Below are 21,932 nucleotides of genomic sequence, written 5' to 3' on the forward strand. Positions count from 1 at the left end.
AATCCTATTTCTTCTACGGCTGCTTTTACTTGCAGTGTTCTTCTTTGGAGCTCAGTTCCGTCCAAATTACAGCAAAAGAAAAACGCCACGGGGATTCGAAATCTTGCTGCCAGACCTCTGAACATAAAGCAAAGCAATCTGTTAGCTAATTCTCCTTCCGTAGCAAGTTCATTACCCCCATGAAACTGGTCTAATTGTCGATCATATATAAGTTTAGGCTGTATTGCCATTTCATCGATAATAAGAGAGCCAACCTTTTCCTGTTCCGTAGAAAGTGTCTGTAATTCTGCTTCCAACCTATCTTTTATCTCCTGTGTAACTCCTCTTTCTCCAGATGATCTGCCAATATATTTCATTAGCGTACTTTTGTGTGGCAAATGCAATATTTCCATCTGCCTAGCAAATTCGTAGCCTTTTGGCGATTTCCTCTGCCACAGAACACAAATTTTTATAATATCTTCTGTATACTGTATCTTTTTCTTGCCAAATGCCTTCAGTTGTTCAAGTAAAAACGTAGCTTTCATGAATATTCATAAAAAATTATCTTAATTTTATGTTTAAATAGAAACTATGTACTCACCACAAGCTGAATACACAAATCAACGCTTTATATAATTAATTTTAAGGCCTATATCACCTAAAAACTCACTAACTTAACTTTTTGTTCACTATTTCCGTATAAGTCTATTTTAAACAGTGGAGGAGTAACACGCAGTCTAGCGGCGAGTCTGGAACTAGAACGTATTGCACGCTGCATAAGCTGCCACGCGGAGGCCTTATTACTAATCACGTAGGCAACGCGTAAAGCCCATAGCAAAAAAAAAATGGAAAACAAGAGAAAAACCATCTTGTGGGCTGCCAGCAGTAAAGTTTGAACCCACTACCTCCCAAATGCAAGCTCACAGCTGCGCGCCCCTAACCGCACGGCCAACTTGCTCAGTCCCTTTTTCCTTTTCGTGCTTTCTGTATTAGCTTCACTTATTAAAACAAGAGCAGAAATTTCAAGTAGCCTGGACACCAGGCACGTCATTGCCACAATGTGGTCATCTAATTGCAGTCGAAAAGACTGTTACCTCAAAGCCAAGTGTAACCGAAAACATGCCTGTTTGATTGAAATATTGCCTTTACTTGATTTTCTAGTGAAGAATCATGTTTAAAATCAAAGTAACCTCACAAGTTGAAAGTCCTTAATAAGCTGAAAATAATGCTTGCTGTACATTACTTTTTTTTTTTTTTTTTTCAAATAATATTTTTGGGAGAAAATATTATTTGAATGTTCGCTCCACGTGTGCATTTAACAGTTGGTTATTGGCAGGTGTAATATAATTTTTTGTTTGTAAATTTAGTGTATGTATATTTGAACTTTCATGTTTGCTGTAATATTTTCATTCTCTGTAAATATTGTATTGCTGAATGTACTTAATGCTAGAGTATTCTGATTGCTTTTGTAATTAATTATTATGTATATATATAGTTAACGTCTGTGTAAAAATACACACCAATCAAAAAATATTCAGTATATACCAGATTCTGTTGCTTTCAAGTAGAACCGATATCATATTGCTTCATGTGAAACATAGAATAATAAGTACAATGAAAATATACTCAATAACTTAGGATCCAGTGAAAATTAAAACACTTGGTCTGTAACTAAACCCCACAAATTAAAGATAGTTTTTAATGCATCCACAAGTCAATAGAGTGTTTGTCCTCTACAAACCCTGTGGCACTCTTGAATGCAGCGGGACATGTTCAGTACCAAATTATTGAACATTTCTTGAGGCAAACAATCCCACCTCTTGATGGCAGCATGTTTAATGACCTGAATCGTTAGTGGTGGATGTTGATGGTTTGAAATTCCTACTCTAAGAAGGGATCACGCATGCTTTATGCAGTTCCTGTCCAGGGAAGACGCTGGCCAGTCCATTCTGCCGATCACATATCCTTCCAGCTATGTTCACAGCTGCTGCACGATGTGGACAAGCATTATCGTCTTATAGAGTAAATACATCTCCTACAGTCTCTGCAAAATGACTTGCTATGGGTTGGAGAGTGTTGCATTGTACACATCAGCCGTCACGTAGAACGTGAACCAGCGGTGAAACAATGCCTGTCCAGGATAGCGCCGAACCTCCAAGATGTTGGTGACATTCTACCGAGAATCATTCATTGTAACATTCCTCTCTTGCCCTCCACACACGCGGGGAGGTATCATCAGGGTGTAAACCAATTCTCACTTCATCAGTGAACCACATTCTGGATCATTGATCTCGTGCCCAAGTCTGATGTGCTTTAGCCCATCGAATGCAATCCACCATGTGGAGGAGTCCTGAGGGGGTTATCTTGATTAGTTCCCCACCATGGAGTCTTGTGCACAGTGTGGGTACTTATAATAACTCTTCTGTTGTCTCAAAGCTCGTGCCACAGAGTAGCAGCTGTGTGTATACGGTGTTTCCATGCTTAAATTCATATATATTGCTCTTGAGGTGGTGGTATTTGCATGAATGGCCTGCGCAATGCCCATCTGTTACTGAATGGGGGTCTTGGAACTTTTCTCGCAACTTGGAACCAACACTTTGATTCATGTCAACAATGTTATCATCAGCTTATCTAGTGTGATACGATCTGCCGTAGACAGTGTAGAATGAGGTATTTCAGTTCATAGAAGCGAGTCACACTGACAAGTTTGCTTGTACGCCACTTCAGTTCTAGTGTACTGGGTTTGTTTACCAATTCTTAGTCAAATGCCCCTAGCTATGAAGAAGGCAGGGCTGCCATGATTCAGAGGTGCCAACTATTTCGGATTGTCCGTAATTATTACGGATTTCACCTCACAATAACGGAGTTACCGTCAAAGGGAAAATAATTACGGAAAAGCTGACATTATCACGAAAAAATAATTTTTGATGGAAACAAAAGAAAAGGAAAAAGAGTCCTTTCGAGCCTTTCTCCTAAATCGACTTTATTTCAGTGCCTGTGAGTTGGCAACGTTACTTATTCGATCGTGACTTCCTTTTGCTACCCATAAGCGTTGTAAAATTAATTGTGAATGAAGGAGCTCCTCTACAAATCCTTCAGTAATGTTGTATTTGCTGTGTTAAGTGTATCTGACAGTTGACAGAAAGATCTGCACTGCACTGGTATCGCTTATGGTTCAGAAAACGAAAATCTCATCACAGTTGGAAGGATGCTTCAAGAAAAACTACACTGAAAAGCAGCTGCTGCGTGAGAAACAAGCTACAAGGAATGTTTTATCATAGAACCAACAGGTTGCGTGCAAATGTTATTGTGTAATATGATATACTTTTCGATAGATTGCTAGAGGGAAGGGCAAAAGGGGTGTGTCATTATCAAGAAGGAAGGCGTATGCTTTGGACTTGACTCAAAATTTTTCTTGGGGGCGGAGGGCAATTACTGATAATCCACTTCAAAGTTGGCACCTCTGATGATTTAAATAATGTACGTTATAATAATTATGTTGTGTGACCTCCGAAGAGGCCTGATGCAGGTCTTTTAACTTGATGCCTGTTAGGCGATTCGCGTGTCTGCAAGAATGGGGCCTTACCTATGATGAATTCTAATGCTAGAGATGGCACACACATGCCCATCCCCCGAATCATGGGAATTAACTGTTGAAGGTGAACACCCCGGACCCTTTGGACCATGCTAACTATTTAGTCATGGAGCTGGACAATCCATTGCCAGTCACAATTTTTACTGAATCTTCTTCACAATGCATTCCAGTCTAACCATAAATACAGCATAAATTGGTAGGTAAACTGCAAATATCCTTAACATTTTTGATGAGTATATTATGATTTTTTTTCCTTTATGTAATAAGCAATTTTGTATTGTTACTGCTTTCTAAAAATATATTAGAGACTTTACTGTTTTCCTAATGAAGAAAATTTTGTACTGTTCATTTTTCCTGCACCTTGTGTCCTTGATTCATCACCACACCCATTTGTTTTAGGTCCTTAAAATACTGATGAGCCTGTGCGTGTGGGTAGGTTGTCAACTGTTTCACAGTGTCAGAATCAGGATTAAAGTTCATAACCTTCGTTCAGTAGATTCCAGTCATTTTACTACTGTTGTAATTCACATTTTACTTTGAAATAAGTTCACGGTCCAACTAACACCTGTCTTGGAATTTGCAATATGAAGCAAGCAAATATCTTCCTCTTTCTGAAAAGTACTTTTTGCTTGGACATTGACTGTCTCTGTGACATTCTCTATGTAAAACTAGCAGTATCTTGTTGAAGTACTAGATAGGTGTACCAAATAAAACTGCATCTCTTTATTAATATTTATACATACATGCAGACAGATGTGTCAGTTATAAGAACACAAGCTGACTGACTTACTTTCTCCTTAATACATTACATTAAAGCATATTGATCAACACAGAAAATGTAAAAATTTCACAAGACTCTAAATCTCATGATTTCAAGATTATCAAGCTACAGTTTTATTCAAAATCTTGCATGTTACTGGCTCAAGATTTGAAGGGCAGCTGCAAAGGTGAGTGAAAAACTTATGTCAAAATTGAGCCAACAGGCAAGGCTCAAAATGAGCAGCATGTCACTACGATAAACAGTGCCGGTACAAAGCTATAAAATATGAAATTATAAATATGTTACAATTATGGCCATTAGTCTGATGACTTCTGCTTAAGTGGTTTGGTATTTGCAGTTAACTAGGGTAAGTAGTAGGAAGGAAACAGTCAATGTATTAGCAGATTATTATAAAGGCACCATGCTTTCACTGGGGATGAAATTGGAATTCATTCTAATCCATTACATGATGTTATGTGGTCTCTGGAGAGGCCAGACGCAGGAAGGACTTTCTAGCTTATGCTCATGGGCGACTTGTGCATATGCGTATGACGAAGGTAGGGATAGGATGAAACCCGGTGTTGGCACTTATCTTACTCCTATCAAGAGGTCTGAGCAAGCCTGACATCCCCATCCAACAGATGAGTCACCATCAGCAGAATCATATGCCCTCACTCAACATATAAACTGCTCTAAATGCAAATTAATGATGATTGAAATTAAGGTCTCCATAGCTAGCACACCAGTAGTTGGATTGGTTCATCATGATCTGTATTGCATTGAAATAAATGTAGCCTACCAAAAAGAACTATAGATGAAGGAATTTTTGTTCATGGCTCAAAATGGTTTTACATTGATTTAACATGGTAAAAATGTCATAGTACCTGGGACGTATTTACAGTATGTACTATAGGCCAATATCTGAGATACACTGAGAATCTAACCCCAGATCAGGTTTGATATTTGTCTGATAGGCATTTGTCTTGTCCATCAGTTCAACATCATCGCTTGTAAGGTTGGTGGTATATAGACAGCATGTGTAGGACTTGGGTAAGCACGGCAAGAGTACCCATTTCTGCTACTGATCATATTAAAATTGTGACACGGATGTGAAAGTGTGTGTCGCTAGTGTTCGAGTGAGTGAGAGTGATTTCTTCAAAATTTTAAAAAGTTTCAGGGAGAAATAAACTGTTGCTGGTCGACAAAGTGAAACAATTTAAAGATAAAAATTTCATTGTTCCGTATTGAAATTATTGATGTTAAAAATTAAATAACTGGAAATGAGGTTCAACCTATTCAATACTCAAAGGAAAGAAACGTAGCAATCACATTTCTATTTAAATGGGACCGGTTTCGACCTTAGTCTAGGTCATCATCAGCCATAAAAACATATAAAATGTTTATGAATGTTGGAGGTCAGTTCCACACTCTGTTAGGCACAAAGACACGACACCACATTCTGTCCTGCATAAAGTCACAACACTACTAATCAACATACGAAGATCAAAAAGGCTTGAATTCGCAGACGAACAGATCTGTAGTAGAAAGCCGCCAGCTCCCGGTGACCAGCGCGGCACACTCAAGGTCACGCGCTGCGGCCAAACACCAAAGTAGAGTGGAGAACGTTTCGAAGGTCCAGAACCTGTCACGGCTGCGGGAAGCCAATTACGTATATAAAAAATATACGACGCCAATTAGTACAACTGAATGAGCACCCGTACTCCAGATAAGTTCTTGGTAAACAGTTGACTTGAAAAAACAATTGTAGAGAGAAGAAAAAAATGTAGTAAAAAGCGCAATATTGGAAAACAAATGAAAACTTATATGCACAGTACGCTATTTTTTAAGAAGAATTTTTTTTTTTTAGGTTATGATTGAAGTAGTCGAAGTTGGCGCAAGACAAAAATTTTGAAAGAGGAGAATAAATTAAACGAGGAAGAGTGATAGTGAAATAAGAGAAAGAATAAAAGAAATTGAAGTTAGATGGTAATGAGGAAAGCTAAGATAGGGAAATGAAGGAGGGGTAGTTTAAGGTGGGTTAGGAGGGTGGGTTATTTGAGGTAGAAAATGTGGGTGGGAACTATGTAAGACATGGAAAATAGAATTGGGGTTTTGGAATTTGGAATTTTTGAGAAGAAGAATTAGGAAGTCAAAAAGTATATTGGGTTTTTCAGAAATGTCATTTAAATTGAAATTAGGGTTGAAGTACTGGTCAAGGTGGATAAAGCAATTTTCAGTAATGTTTAAGAGGGGGCCTTTGTTAATGATTTTAAGTATGTTTATGTCATTGTCAATATTGGTGAAACTATGTTTGGAGTCTTGTATGTGCTGACCTATGGCGGAGAATCTGTTGTATTTAATGGCGTTAACATGTTCAGAGTACCTGATATTGAAGTTGCGGCCAGTTTGTCCGACGTAGGAGGAACTGCAGTTGTTGCATTTAAATCTGTATACACCAGATTTAGAAAAAGCATTAGACTTATTTAGAGATTTAGAGTTGTGTAAGATATCAAGACTTCTATTGTTAGTTCTAAAAGAAATTTTCATATTATGTTTTTTAAAGATATTAGTTATTTTATAAGCATCCTGAGTAAAAGTGAAGGTGGAAAAAGCAGTTGGTTTTATTGTGTCTTTAGATAAAGTGGTTTTTGGACGGTGTTTGAATTTGTTGATGATGCGGTTAATGAAGGAGTTGTTAAAGCCATTAAATTTAGCAATGTTGCGGATGGTGTTTAATTCATTATTTAAATCTTTTTTGGACATAGGGGTGTTGAAGGCACGAAAAATTAAGCTGTTATAAGTAGCACGTTTATGAGCTTGGGGGTGCGAAGAATCTTGTCTTATTGTAGTTGCTGTTTGGGTTGGTTTTCTGAAAATTTTGTAAGATAAAGAAGAAGGATGTCTAGTAATAGTTAGGTCTCGAAAATTAAGAGTTTGGTTGTGTTCTGATTCGAGGGTGAATTTAATGTTAGAGTCTAAGTTGTTGAGATGAAGAAGTGTAGAGGCTGCGTTGGTTGATTCCTCATTTAATATTACCAATGTGTCGTAATATTAAATGAGGAATCAACCAACGCAGCCTCTACACTTCTTCATCTCAACAACTTAGACTCTAACATTAAATTCACCCTCGAATCAGAACACAACCAAACTCTTAATTTTCGAGACCTAACTATTACTAGACATCCTTCTTCTTTATCTTACAAAATTTTCAGAAAACCAACCCAAACAGCAACTACAATAAGACAAGATTCTTCGCACCCCCAAGCTCATAAACGTGCTACTTATAACAGCTTAATTTTTCGTGCCTTCAACACCCCTATGTCCAAAAAAGATTTAAATAATGAATTAAACACCATCCGCAACATTGCTAAATTTAATGGCTTTAACAACTCCTTCATTAACCGCATCATCAACAAATTCAAACACCGTCCAAAAACCACTTTATCTAAAGACACAATGAAACCAACTGCTTTTTCCACCTTCACTTTTACTCAGGATGCTTATAAAATAACTAATATCTTTAAAAAACATAATATGAAAATTTATTTTAGAACTAACAATAGAAGTCTTGATATCTTACACAACTCTAAATCTCTAAATAAGTCTAATGCTTTTTCTAAATCTGGTGTATACAGATTTAAATGCAACAACTGCAGTTCCTCCTACGTCGGACAAACTGGCCGCAACTTCAATATCAGGTACTCTGAACATGTTAACGCCATTAAATACAACAGATTCTCCGCCATAGGTCAGCACATACAAGACTCCAAACATAGTTTCACCAATATTGACAATGACATAAACATACTTAAAATCATTAACAAAGGCCCCCTCTTAAACATTACTGAAAATTGCTTTATCCACCTTGACCAGTACTTCAACCCTAATTTCAATTTAAATGACATTTCTGAAAAACCCAATATACTTTTTGACTTCCTAATTCTTCTTCTCAAAAATTCCAAATTCCAAAACCCCAATTCTATTTTCCATGTCTTACATAGTTCCCACCCACATTTTCTACCTCCAATAACCCACCCTCCTAACCCACCTTAAACTACCCCTCCTTCATTTCCCTATCTTAGCTTTCCTCATTACCATCTAACTTCAATTTCTTTTATTCTTTCTCTTATTTCACTATCACTCTTCCTCGTTTAATTTATTCTCCTCTTTCAAAATTTTTGTCTTGCGCCAACTTCGACTACTTCAATCATAACCTAAAAAAAAAATTCTTCTTAAAAAATAGCGTACTGTGCATATAAGTTTTCATTTGTTTTCCAATATTGCGCTTTTTACTACATTTTTTCTTCTCTCTACAATTGTTTTTTCAAGTCAACTGTTTACCAAGAACTTATCTGGAGTACGGGTGCTCATTCAGTTGTACTAATTGGCGTCGTATATTTTTTATATACGTAATTGGCTTCCCGCAGCCGTGACAGGTTCTGGACCTTCGAAACGTTCTCCACTCTACTTTGGTGTTTGGCCGCAGCGCGTGACCTTGAGTGTGCCGCGCTGGTCACCGGGAGCTGGCGGCTTTCTACTACAGATCTGTTCGTCTGCGAATTCAAGCCTTTTTGATCTTCGTATGTTGATTAGTAGTGTTGTGACTTTATGCAGGACAGAATGTGGTGTCGTGTCTTTGTGCCTAACAGAGTGTGGAACTGACCTCCAACATTCATAAACATTTTATATGTTTTTATGGCTGATGATGACCTAGACTAAGGTCGAAACCGGTCCCATTTAAATAGAAATGTGATTGCTACGTTTCGTTCCTTTGAGTATTGAATAGGTTGAACCTCATTTCCAGTTATTTAATTTTTAACATAAAGTGAAACAACTCGCTGGAAGAATCGGTATTTGTTGCTTTCAGCATGTCATATGCCCATGCTACTGCCACCATATTCCATCAGGATCATCAGAGATGCACGTGAGTGGAAGTGTTAGATCGCTCAGGTGGCAGCTTCCCTATCAATAGTATACCTAGCCATTTGTCCAATGTTTTCAAAAAACTTGGAAATTTATTGAACATTTCCCTTTTGCCCGAGTCCTAATGTGCCGCAAATTTCACAACTTTGAATGTATGAGCGACAAAAGGTTGCCTTTGTAATAAACTACCTAAATCATGACCAGGCGATTTATAATGTTTTAAAAGATAGGCCTATGTCTGTTTAATAGAGTTAAATATAAAACCATTTTTCTGGAGAACTTTAAAATGAACATGAAACGCCAGTTTTACTTGCGAAGAAGAAAGTATATTCCATATTTTGTAAAATAAAAATACATTTACGAGTCGGTTATTGACAGGCACGAGGTATCAAGAGGTGTCTTCTTTCTAAATCGTTGGGCTGGCCTAATGTACCGGTACATTTAATACCGGTAATAGGTTTATTGCGGGGCGCGCGGCTGTGAGCTTGTATCCGGGAGATAGGGGGTTCGAATACCACTGTCAGCAGTCCTGAAGATGGTTTTTCCATGTTCACACTAGGTAAATGCTGGGCTGTACCTTAATTAAGACCACGGCCGCTTCCTTCCAACTCCTAGGCCTTTCCTGTCCCATCGTCGCCATAAGACCTATCTGTGTCGGTGCGACGTAAAGCCACTAGCAAAAAAAGGTTTTATTGCAGCTAATGTACATTTAGAGTTTATCTATTTCGTACCTTCAGTGATTTTTTGTTCTATTATTTTCATTCTCCGTGCGTTGTAATGCTTAATGACAGTGTAGGCCTAATCTGATTCCTATTGTAATTATGGAACCGTACTGGAAATTCATTGATTTCTCTTCTTTGTTTAATGCGTAATTATGTATGCACTTGCAGAATACATTATGCTCCTTTAAGTACTTTCGCAATGAAGAAATTGTGACGATTACTTTTCGTGCACTTTGTGTTCTCAATCACCAACGAGTTGTAGCTCGATCGCCACGCCCACTTGTTTTGATCGCTAATAATATGGCGGACGCGGCGTTCAAGAAGATTCAAATATGGCGGTCGAATAGCCACTCTATAGTTGAGCCTATCGAATAATTCGATAGTTTTCATTCGGAATGCCCATCGCTACTACGCAGTACGCACTTCTTTTGTTATGCTACGCGCTACTTAAGATGTGTGTAATACATAGACCTGATGCTCAACTCTGTTCTTGTGACCTTCGTAGTGTGACTAATTGCGTGTGATTTCGCATTATAAGTGTAATATCACGATAATAAGTGTAGTGGCTGGGTGAAATAATAGAGCCCATAACCTCTGCAACAACAACAACAACACTTCAAAAACAATTTCCTCGGCTATAGAGGTTTTATAACAAGGCCAAACAGTGATCTTGTACTGAAAATGGGTTTGAGTGACTTCTCTCAGTTTTCCACGACTAATTACTCTTAAAACGTAATTTCAGAATAGAGAGAACTTCTAATACACGGAGCTGAAAATTTGTTGTGTTGACTGGAAGTGAGTTTTGAAGTATATTGTGGATATGTAGTTTTGTTTTTGGCAGCTACAACAAAGTTCTGATATGAGTTTAATGCCAGTAATCAGAGCTCTCCATTTCTTCACACAAATTATAACTTCGATGCGTGTACAGTTTAAAGGAATTTAGTCCTCCGTTCTGAACGAATCGAAGGTTTCCATTTCGAAATAGCCGTCATGTTTACGAACTCGCGGATATTGGTACGGTACCCTTTAGGAAAAAGGTATTAATAGTCGCGTTTAAAACTAATACATATGTTAGTTACTAGCTCGCTAATCGTGCTGTCTTACTAGTAATCATCCCTTTAAACCATTTGCCGCACTGTGAGAATCCGGCTTATACTGCACTAATTAATAACCATTTCCAGACACATTTGAGGTTACGTCTCACAACATTATTCATACCAATACCCAGTTAAGATCTCATGCTACTGTAAATATTTGGGAACAACCTTTCAAACCGGAGGCAAGTGTTTCAGCATGCATGGAGAAGAAAATCAATAAGTGCTATAAAATCCCTCAGTGACGAATATTGCATACTCAAGTTAGAGTGGTATATCATATTATTAGGGCTACTAGGTAAAAATTGAAGAATTTATGTTTGGATAATTATTCACGTGTAAGTATTTACTTATTGCTTATTTTTATGGTTAGATATTATTAAGTAAACATTTCTGTAGTTAAATTCTACAGTCAGCCCTACATTAAGAAGCCTAATAATGAGAACTCTGGTCGGGAATTGAGAAAGGTGCCAATTATGTTACAGTTCCTTGCTGACTTGTTGGAGTAACACACGTGATTTATTGTAGACTAGCTGATGTACCCGTGGTTCGCTACGGAATTTTACATTATATTCAGAATTGTAGGTTAGGTAGAGTACACGTTGTGAGCAAGACTGTATTGCATTGCATAGCTCTTAACGTTACCCTAGAAATGCGACGGAGAAATCACTAAATGGCTTTTCTCATTGACGACTGCGTTAGGGAATTGCATTGTAATGGCGGACACTCACTCTCCACCTGCCTTTTTACATCCTCAGAAAGACTGTCTTTAGTACTTTTCCCAACTGAAATGAACAAAGGTCATTACAATGACGTCGGTAGGAATGGCGCGAGTAAATGCAATGATTTCGCATGAAATACTCGATCAAATGGAAAACCACACATTTTCTCACTTTTAATGAACAGTACTACGCTGCCGATCTAACAGTCCAAAGTGCCAGAACTGGAATGACCAGGCCGCAGAAAGCCGTGGTCCGTGAACACTTGGTCTTTTTTCGGTGGCGGGAGGTCGAATAGTGGAGAGTCCCAGGGCAAAAGCTATACCCTTTTACTAATATATTTCCTAGGAGTACCTGATGAGTCGCAAAATCTCAATTCACTACACTGGCGGCGGAAAAATCTATCTGACTTGGAGGCAATTTTTTCCTCCAAGCCAGAGGTAAAACCCCCTCTTCACTGCTAATTTTGAATAAAATGAATGTAGAATTGAATAAAAGTGAAGAAGAAAAAGCACTTTTTAAGGAACAGCTCTTTTCAGACATCAGGTAGTTGTGGTCCTATAATTTGGAATATGGCTAAATAGTAATTCTAGACCAGGTCATACTACTACTACTGCTACTACTACTATTACAATTATTACTACTACGTGATCCTCTGCCTTATGAGTCCACACTACTCATTCAAAACAGCGCGTAGGAGTAGGGATCGAATAGCTGGAATACTATGATGGACCAGTGAGTTACGTACCTGCAGTACGGTATCAGAAAATGTATGAAGCAGAGGAATGACATGCTAAAGAAGAAAGTTTTCTAACTCCCTAGCTATTTCCTGCCAATATTCAGTCAGGCTGTTATACTCGGTATGCAGCAGTAATACCATCTATCTCAGTTGAGCGGCAGCATAAGAGACAGCGAACATCACCACAAACAATGGTCAATGTAATGTTGTTGTTGATCAATGTTATGCGCTTTCAGTATTGTAGGCCTTCACATTTAGTTTTCTTCCGACTCTGAAATACCACTCTTATCACAGTTGGTACGGTAAAATTGAATAAAACATAAATGCACGGAAATTGTATTCTCTATAACTTTAGTTAGGTAGTACTTTTCGATAGGACCAATAACATAGGTATTTAATAATTACATTTTAGGTGCCTTCCCCTAAACTACAATTTCATACAGGGAGAATACAATTGTTTATAATTTAGACTGTAGTTTCTTATTCCCTGACTCTATATACCGACTTTCATTCAATTCTGTTAACTCTTTTGTTCCTGGCTCGGCATTGTTATGGACTTGGCAACAAAAATACAAATTCATGAATATGTGTTATCAAAGCTGGTATGGTAACAATGTATGACATAAATGATTGGAAATTTAATTCTATATAACTTTAGTTATGTAGTATTTATCGATAGGACCACTAATAATATAAATATTTGAGAATTCAATTTTAGGCCTTCCCTTAAACTACCATTTCACTCAGCGTGAGTAAAATGAATTATAGCCTAGATTGTAGTGGTTCATCCCCCGACTTCACATACCAATTTTCATTAAATTCTCTGCAGCCGTTTTCTCGTGATGCGTGTACATACATACAGACAGACAGACAGACAGACAGAAATCACAAAAAAGTAAAAAGTGCATTTCCTTGTTACTATGGACATGACCGATACAGAAATACCATTCTTTTCAAATTCTGAGCAATGTACAGACAAAACTCTTATTTTATATATATAGATTTGTTTCCTTGCATCTCTCGTGTGAATTCTGCTCTCTGTGTGATACAGTGAAGTGACAAGAGCAGAATACAGTTAATTATAGTTCAGGGTTACGTCGCGCATTCCTATCTACGAAATGTCACTGTAAAATTTGTCACAAATATAACATAATAATTGCTTTTACACATTTGAAGGCTAAAATATGAGGTAAATTAAGAAATATTTTATTTTTGGAGAATATTATGTATATCTACATTACAAGTACTCTTGGTGCTACGCTGACAGTAACACACGTATGTCTTTTGTTTGTCTTACACTTTCACAATTACATGTGTGATGTTTGTGTTCACTGAAGTTCTTTGCTTTCATTTCATTGCTTCAGTTGTCAATGACATCATTTCCTGAATTGTATCGCGATATGCAAGATTTAATAGGCGACAAATGAACATAAGAAGAATTCTGTGGACTAGTGATTTATTGGTCCAGGGAACATGCTATTTTCATTTGAACAAAAATAAAAAATATTTATTGGTCCAGGGATCATGCTATTTTTCTTTCTACAAAAATCATTTTTGTGGTACTTACGATATTTCTCTGTAATGTGCACGCCAAGTTGTTGAATGCATCCTTAGTTGTTTTTCCGTAGAGTTCCAGCCACATCACTATAACATGGTTATTTGCCTCATTGAAGAATGAAATAGCATCGTGAATGCTGTTGACCTCCATTTTGCTGTTTGAACTGGCCGCTCTAGTCATATGGACAAAGATAATGAGAATCCACAGACATAATAATAAAGTTTTATTGCAGCCAATGGCCATATATAAATTGTTCTACTCTTTACTATATTCATGTAAGGTCTTTTCTCTTTTGCTACACTTATTGAAGTGGTATTGTTCACATATTTTTCCATATAATTTGCACATGCATTCGTCGCTTGGTTCGTGATATATCTCTTTTAACACATAGCTTATGATGAAATCCGTGTACAGCCAGCCTGTTGATAGCACTGCGCATGTTCGTATTTGGGCCCATCCAGTCTCTGCTTGTCATAGCATCCGTCATGTAGAACTCCGGCCAGATTTCTTCTCTTTTGCTTAGCCTCAGATTTAGGTGAGCAATAGCTTGAGGCCAAGATATCTAAGGTCCTCGATAAGGAAAGACTCCTGAGCTAATTCATAAGCTAGTCTAGATGGAGAACTCTTAGAAATACCTAATATTCTTTTCAGAAAGGTAGCTTTCACTTTTTCAAGGGTAGTTAGGTCTGATGTTGATCATTTGTCCCAGATTAAATCTATGCCATATGTCTGAATGGGTAGTATCTTTGCATGAATAAGTTTCATTGCCGAGCCTATTGATATTTTGGTTGGGTCTTGTATATCGTAAATTCCTCTTATTACTGCTGCTGCTCTTTCCCTCACATGCATTTTGAACAAAGTTCCTGACATTTGTAGAGTGATGCCGAGGTAGCGAAACTTATTTACTGCAGTGAAGTCTACTCCTGCATATGAAATTCTATCTGTCGCTGCTATTCTTCCTCCTTTTCTGAAAACATACGGACCGTCTTGTTCTTGATAACCCGGAAGTTTTTTGTTTCGGCCCATTCCGGTAATCTATCTACCACGATCTGAAGGTCTTCTCTGTTTCTCGATCCTATTATCATGTCATTTGCATGGGCACTGTCAACAGATTACACTGGGCAACAAAATTTAAATTTTTGTTTGTTAAATGGAAGTGAAAGGGGTGTTTCTGGTACACTTTTTTCTGCTGATTTCAAATCTGTTTTTAGAATTTTTCTATCATGCACAGTTTTTGAGTAATTTTAAAAAAATTAAAAAAAATGTTAAAAATTGTTATTCCTACTAAAATTTATTATCTTAACTTAAATGGAATTTACATGCATTTTAATTTACATACACTTTTTTCTGCTGATTTCAAATCCGTTTTTAGAATTTTTCCATCACTCACAGTTTTTGAGTAATTTTCAAAAAATTAAAAAAAAATGTTGTTGTTCCTACTAAAATTTACTATCTAAACTTAAATTTCATTTACATACCTAAAAAGTATGAGAGGTAGATTTTCAGCTGAACTTAGCTTGAGGGACATCCCTTTTGAGTGACCAGCAGTAGTCAGCCAGCATATTTGGACCCCATTTTCCCTGGTAACGGCTTTCAAATTCAACGATGTCTTGATGGAAACGTTCCCCATGTTCGTCTGAGACAGCGCCGAGATTTTCAGGGAAAAAGTCAAGATGCGAGTCCAAGAAGTGTATTTTAAGAGACATATTACATCCCATGTGTTTATAGTTTTGTAGAAGTTCACTAATATGTTCCCTGTAATTCTCTGACCTGTAGTTTCCTAGAAAGTTTGTGACCACCTTCTTAAATGATGACCATGCAGCTAGTTCGTATGTTTTTAACTTGCTTTCAAACACTGTGTCTTTCATCAGTTCTTTGATCTGAGGACCAACAAATATGCCTTCCTTTAGTTTAGCTACAGATATTTTTGGAAATTTGGTTTGGAGAAATTGAAATGGATCCGTACTATGATCAAGTGCTTTTACAAAATTTTTAATCAAACCTAGTTTTATGTGAAATGGGGGCAGTATGATTTTGTCAGATGCAACAAGAGGCTGATGAACGACATTTTCCTGTCCTGGAGTAAATGACTGTCTTTTTGGCCAGTTCTTTTTTATATAGTGATTATTTCTATCTCGACTATCCCACTTGCATAAAAAGCAGCAAAATTTCGTATATCCTAACTGCAAACCAAGTAAGAGAGCTACAACTTTCAAATCTGAACATATGTGCCAGGAATACTTTTCATACTGGATAGCGGATAGTACCATTTTCATGTTCTCATATGATTCCTGTAAGTTAGCTGCATGGGCTACAGGAACTGATGGAAATGTATTTCCATTGTTAAGCAGTACCGCTTTCAAACTTCTTTTTGAAGAATCAATGAATAAACGCCATTCTTCTGGATTATGCTGCTGCCCTAGTAACTCGAAGAGACCTGTAACATCATTGCAGAAAACTAGTTCTTCCTTTTTACCGGGCGAGTTAGCCGTGCGTGTAGAGGCGCGCGGCTGTGAGCTTGCATCCGGGAGATAGTAGGTTCAAATCCCACTATCGGCAGCCCTGAAAAATGGTTTCCCGTGGTTTCCCATTTTCACACCAGGCAAATGCTGGGGCTGTACCTTAATTAAGGCCATGGCCGCTTCCTTCCAACTCCTAGGCCTTTCCTATCCCATCACCGCCATAAGACCTATCTGTGTCGGTGCGACGTAAAGCCCCTAGCAAAAAAAAAGTTCTTCCTTTTTAGAAAAATGATGCTCAAATTCCTTTTGACGTTGGCGGAAGAAGCAGACTTTGGTATCTTTCTTTATAAGGTTCTAGCCTTTTAGTCTTGAAGCGAGTAATTCTGATTTGGCTTTAGACAAATTAAGATCACGAACCAAATCATTTAGATCTGATTGGGTAAGTAAATGAGGCTCAGAAGAAGCAGCAGAACTTTCTACAAAGGGTTGGTCATCATCCATTTTATCATCACATAACTCTTCACCAACATCAACTTCTTCATCTCCATGCATCAACGATCCATCTGGTGGAGAAGGTATAGGAAGCCCTGGACCATGTAGAACAGGTCTGGTTGCTGATTTCAGAGACGGATATACAACTGTATGTTTTGACTTTGAAGATATACCAGAGATATTAGTCACACAAAAATAGCAATCGGTCAAATGATCCGTAGGTTCCCTCCACTGCATCGGAATTCCAAAAGGCATATGGCGAGTCCCCTTCATCCATCCAGTCAGTAGAGTTACACATGAAGCACAACATATGTTAGGGGCCCAATTCTGATTCAGATCCATCTTGCAATCAAAATACAACTCATAAGCTTCCTTTTTTTTCACACAATAAACTAAAACACTACTGTATATTGAACACAAACTATCTCCTTTCAATAGACTTTGGAAGCACAACTCTATGCAGACAGTCGCATGAAAGAAATCTCTAATTCAACTGACAACTGCAATGTTTTAAAGTTTCTAATTGTTGTGGCAACAATGAATAATATGGAATTCTGTACATTCTTAAGAGAATAAAAAGTAAAAAAAAATATAGTAAGAGTATGATAAATCAACAATTATAATAGTTTATTAATCTTTGTTAATGGTAGCATGCTAACCCATAAATATGAAAACAAAGATTTGAAATTACAAAAAAACTGTGGGTGATGGGAAGTTTCTGGTTTCATATTCATAATCAGCACACAAAAGTACATAAGAATCACCATAAATTGTACATTTAACAAAATCATTGTTGACCAGTGTTATCTGTTATTCTTTTGATGTCTGTTGTAGCTACATTAAAAAGCGTAGGGCTAATGGGGTCTCCTTGTAACACACCGTTTGTTTGAGTGATGGGGAAGAGAGTGATACCCCATCATCTATTCTCACACTGTTGTAGGCTAGAAGATTATTTATTAGAATCTTTTCATTGCCTGCTCCAATCATACCATCTAATTTTTCCATTAATTTTGATCTGTTGAGCAAGTCAAAGGCCTTGCTGAAGTCAATGAATACAGCATAAAATTTTTCTTTTTGATGCCTAAGTGCTTCTTGCACCTAATCTAGTAAATTAGCGATAGCTTGTAGAGTTCCTCTGCCTTTCCTGAACCCGGATTGTTCCTCTGGAAGATGATCATCTATTAATTCGTTAAGTTTTTGATTAATGATTTTTATATATACTTTCATGACGTTCTTTAACGCTATCCCTCTATACGAGTTTTAATCATCAGGCTCTCCTTTTCCCTTATATAACATTTTAATGTAGGACGACCTCCAGCTCTCCGGGATTCTACCTGTTTCTAAACATTTATTGAATAGCTTGGTCCAATAAGGTGCTAGCAATTGTAGAGTGTCTTTTAGATTCTCATTGTAAATTCCATCCGGACCAGCTGCTTTGTATTTTTTAGTGTCTTGAATTGTTCTTGTCACTTCATCTATTGTTATTTCTAGATTTTTTGTCGAACTACATTTTGAAACATCTAGTGCTAATGTTCGTCCACAGACATAGCACTCCCATTCCTCAGTGCTGGCCCTGGACCTCAAGAAATTAACACAAGACGGCACCAGCAGCGGAATACGACATAAAGGAGTCCTGTCTGCAGGCCTTAAGTATGTATTCATATTTCTCTAATAACGACGGTATTTCTTAACTTACCGCAGATTTTTTACTTCATTTAAGTAAAAGCAATTATTATGTTCCATTTGTGACAAATTTTGCAGTGACATTTCGTAGATAGGAATGCGTGATGTAACCCAAATTTTGGAAATAAAAACTCTTTTAAAGAATACTGATTATTCTCATAGAAAAATAGCATCTATCACTTGTGTTTCAAAGTCAACAGTGGACAAATTAAGAAAAAACTTGACGAAGGAACGAATTTGTCACCTAAATGGGTGGGTAAATGTGTAAAACTCTTTCAAGATTAAAATTATTGTGTCCACCTTTTCAATACAAATATAATTTTTAGTGATTAAATTCTACATGAATTAAAAACACCAGTTAGGGACATGTTTCACCCTAGTTATGGGCATCTTCAGCCTAATACTAATCTTAAGGTCAAGAATTAAAACTATAAACATCAGAACTTAATACTAAATACAAGGGTCTTATGCTTTTTACATAGTTTACAATATGTACAGTATGTACACTATGTACATTACTTTATGAACATTACTTTATTTTATAATGACTAGACATCCAAATTGTAGATTGGATTGATCACAGCGTGAATTGGGGTTTCTCAAATTGTATTGACTAGAGATTTATCACAGCGTGAGTTGGGGTTTCTTCAACTGTTATGGTCGCCTGAGTCGTAAGAATTGTTACAAAACCAGAACCTTGGTTAAAGTCGTTCATGTCAGTGTTTGAATCTGTTTGAACATTCCTTTAGAAAGAAGCATGGTCATGTTTTAGGTTGAAGCATGTATGTTGGAAACATATTGTTGATATATTCATTAGTGCTCATCGGATAAAAATTTGGAATATTACATCATTCTTGTTGATTAGCTTCCCATTGGTGCATTGTTCAACCTTGGGAGGAATATGAGTTGTCTGTAACTGGATAAGAAAAAAAAAAAAAAAAAAAAAAAACACGGGGAATTAGAATGATGAATGTGGAACCCAATATGATGATAATTGCAGATTGAGTGTTTATCACATGAACTTACTTGTCTTGTCAACGTTAGCTGGGACCAATTGTTCCGGTTGTGTCTGAACGACTAAGCTTGCTACTCCTAGTGTAGTATTGATGATGTAACGGAGGGGTGGAGCATGGGGGGGAAGGGGGAGTGAGTTTCAAATCGAGCGTCCGTATTGTTGCTTGAGAGGCGTTACTCGAATTGGATTGGGCAGGCCTGGCATTAGCCGTGGCTATTGGAGCGCATGCGTTCTGTGATTTAAACATACTGGGAACTTTATTCTGATTTTTATTTCTTTGGCTAGTTGCTTAACGTCGCACCGACACAGATATGTCTTATGGCGACGATGGGACAGGAAGGGGTTAGGAGTGGGAAGGAAGTGGCCATGGCCTTAATTAAGGTACAGCCTCAGCATTTGCCTGGTGTGAAAATGGGAAACCACAGAAAACCATTTTCAGGGCTGCCGACAGTGGGATTCGACAAAGATTTCACAAGCGGAGATCAACTTATGTTCAATGACAGCTCGTTGGAGGATCAAGGAGCTGGGTTTCGCTGTCATTGTCCAGCAAAGAAACGATTAGATTACTGACACAAAACATGATGAAGAAGCGATTATTATGAGCAAAGCAACATTGAAATTCGACTGCTGATGAATGAAAAAGGGTAAGCTGTTTGCCAAAATTATAATTGGTTTACTTCCTCCCTGTTATGCCCAACCGAACTTGGCGTAAACATGTTTTCATACAAAACTACTTTTTTTCAGGTTTGCTTTTCGGATGAGTCATCAATTCATATCCTTGATGACAGATCTGTATTTGTGAGGAGGCGCAAGGGTGAGAAATACAATAGTGACTGCATTGTCAAGACCGTTAAGCACCTGTTAACTGTCATGGTGTGGTCCGTCATCAGTAATAATGGAACTGGCCGCCTGTATATTGTCGAAGGAACCATGAACCAACAAGAGTACATTAAGATTCTAGAGAGACGGCTACTTCCACAAGTTCGTGAGTGGTTCCCAGATGGCAAATTTGTGTTTATGCATGACTCTGCACCTTGTTGCAAGACTAAAACTGTGACAAAGTTCCTTGTGAACAACAAAGTGAAGATTCTGGATTGGCCTGGCAATTCTCCTGACCTGAACCCAATAGAGAACCTTGGGGGGCTAACGCAGAGGAAAATTTGTACTCATAATGTCACAAATAAGATCCAGCTGATCGAAAGACTAATCAATGTGTGGCATCATGATGATGAAATTAAAAATAACTGCCACAGATGCATTTGTAGTATGCCAGATATAGTCCAAGTTGTAATTGCTGCGAAGGGAGGTGTTACATTACATTTTCCTAGTTTTCTTAGTTTTTTCATGATTCTCGTTAATATTTCAAGTTGAAAATTGTGTAATATGTTTGTCAAAAGTCTATATTAAATTAATTAAACGTATATCAGTGAAATATAATTGCGTATGTCTTATCATGTGTGAAAAATACAACTTTCACCTTGTGGCCCTAATAATATGATCAACCACTGTATCATTGAAAACTGCAATACAGGTTACAACATAAATATCTTTGTTTTAATTCTGTATTGGCAGTAACTCAACTAAGGTTGAAAGAAGAATCCCACCCGGTTATGTTTTTTATAGCTAGTTCATGAATATATGAACATAATCCAGCTTGAAGTCTAATTACTTAACTTTGTAGGTAATCCAGTTTTCGACAGATAGTGGGTTCGAACCCCACTGTCGGCAGCCCTGAGGATGGTTTTCCGTGGTTTCCCCATTTTCACATTTATATGCGTCTCGTTTTGCCTGGTTGGCAGGCATATTTTAATTTTTACGAAATCAATTTTCAACTTACGAGGGTTATCCAACAAATAACAAAATGTTTTACAAGAAATAATATTATTTTTAAACGGCTATTGCCTGTACACAAATACTTAAAAACTAACTATTGTACATTATACTAAATGATTGTACAAATAAACTACATTAAATTACCTGTGAAAATCTATATGTTCGATGGGATAATGTCAATTATTGCTTGATATATATGTAAAGGTATTTATGTACGGTTGATGATAACCAATTAGGGTCGAAACTGGTACTGTAAGCTAATTCTTACAATAAACAGTATTGATAAGGTGGAAGTCCTTTCTTCTCTGTACATGTGTAATCTGCCAAACGGAAATGAAACTCATAAATCAAGGTGATA

General features: G+C 37.3%; 1 protein-coding gene across 6 annotated transcripts in view; it reads left to right on the forward strand.

Annotated features, from left to right (window-relative positions):
- Nucleotides 1-10,522: 10,522 nt before the first annotated feature.
- LOC136879064 (gastrula zinc finger protein XlCGF49.1) overlaps nt 10,523-21,932 on the forward strand; it is a 253,540-nt gene continuing 242,130 nt past the window's right edge. For 4 of the 6 annotated variants that reach the window (XM_067152811.2, XM_067152810.2, XM_067152807.2 and 1 more), the window contains exon 1: nt 10,523-10,774. The gene's annotated coding sequence lies outside the window, so the exon portion shown is untranslated. Of the gene's footprint in view, nt 10,775-11,359; nt 11,412-21,932 lie in introns of those variants that run through there. The other 2 variants (XM_068228942.1, XM_068228940.1) reach the window with 2 other exon arrangements.

Source organism: Anabrus simplex, chromosome 8, assembly GCF_040414725.1.
Source record: "Anabrus simplex isolate iqAnaSimp1 chromosome 8, ASM4041472v1, whole genome shotgun sequence".
Classification (NCBI taxonomy): Eukaryota; Metazoa; Arthropoda; class Insecta; order Orthoptera; family Tettigoniidae; genus Anabrus; species Anabrus simplex.